Raw genomic sequence first — 1,192 nt, 5'->3', positions numbered from 1 at the left:
TTTTTGAGACAAGGTCTTACTCTGTTTCCCAGGCTGGAGTGCAGTGGTGCAATCTCAGCTCACTGCAGCCTCTGCCCCCTCTGGCTCAAGTGATCCTCCTGCCTCAGCCTCCCAAGTAGCTGGGACTGGAGGTGCAAACCACCATGCCTGAGTAATCAACCATAACTTTCAAAGTAAAATTTTTTCATTTTTATGAAGTCCAACTTATTCCTTTTTCACAGATTGTGCTTTTGGTGTCATATCAAAGAATTCTTTGCTTAGCTCTTGGTCCTGGACATTTTTTAATGTTTTCTCCTAAAAATGTAGTAGTTCTGCATTTAACATTTACATCTATAATCCATCTTTAATTATCTTTTGCAAACAATGTGAGGCTTCGGTTGAGTTTCTTTTTTGTTAATATTTGTTTGTTTGTTTGTTTGTTTTTTCAGCCCAGAGGTCTTTTATTTTTTTTTTTAACACCTATTATGCCATGAATTCATAGGGAATAGGTTCCAGCAGCTCAGGCTCCTTCCCATTGGTTCTCACAAAGTGTGCTTCTCTGGGTGGAGCAGGCTGGTGCTTCAGTTGAACCCAGGTACCTTTCTCTTTGGCTTCTTTCTTTTTCTGATCATTTTCCTTCACGCGTTTCAGGAAGCTATCTCGGCTCTTAGAGTGCTTAATGTGCTCAATACGTACATTAATTCTCTTGGCAAGAATCTGGCCCTTAACTTGTTTGTTTACAACAATGCCAACAGCATGCTGGGTAACGTTGTAGACTCTCCCAGTTTTGCCATGGTAACACTTGTGGGGCATTCCTTTTTGAACGGTACCCATTCCCTTGATGTCTACGATATCACCTTTCTTATAGATTCGCATATACGTGGCCAAAGGAACAACTGCATGTTTTCTAAAAGGCCTAGAGAACATATATCGGGTGCCTCTCCTCTTTCCCTTTGTGTTCGTCATTTTGGCAAATTACTGGAAGATGGCGGTTCCCTTTGTTAATATTTTTTAATCTCCAATTATGCCAGTACCATTTGTTGGAAACAATATTCTTTTTTCATTGAATTTTTTACATATGTCAAAAGTCAATATTGTGTGTGGATCTATTTCTGGACTCTATTGTGTTCCACTGGTCTATCTGTCTACCGTTTAGCCAATATCACACTATCTTGATAATTGTAGCTTAAGAGCAAGTCTTGACATTAAGTAG

The 1,192-nt window shown here is 39.5% G+C and overlaps 1 pseudogene across 1 annotated transcript; it reads right to left on the bottom strand.

Annotated features, from left to right (window-relative positions):
• Positions 1–426: 426 nt before the first annotated feature.
• Positions 427–975, bottom strand: LOC105528902 (annotated as a pseudogene). Its single transcript, XR_001004427.1, has one exon. The product of XR_001004427.1 is annotated as a 60S ribosomal protein L21 pseudogene (transcript).
• Between the last annotated feature and the right edge of the window lie 217 nt (positions 976–1,192).

Source organism: Mandrillus leucophaeus, unplaced genomic scaffold (genome assembly GCF_000951045.1).
Source record: "Mandrillus leucophaeus isolate KB7577 unplaced genomic scaffold, Mleu.le_1.0 Scaffold74, whole genome shotgun sequence".
In the NCBI taxonomy this organism is placed as follows: domain Eukaryota; kingdom Metazoa; phylum Chordata; class Mammalia; order Primates; family Cercopithecidae; genus Mandrillus; species Mandrillus leucophaeus.
This window is presented reverse-complemented; position numbering and strand designations above follow the sequence as displayed.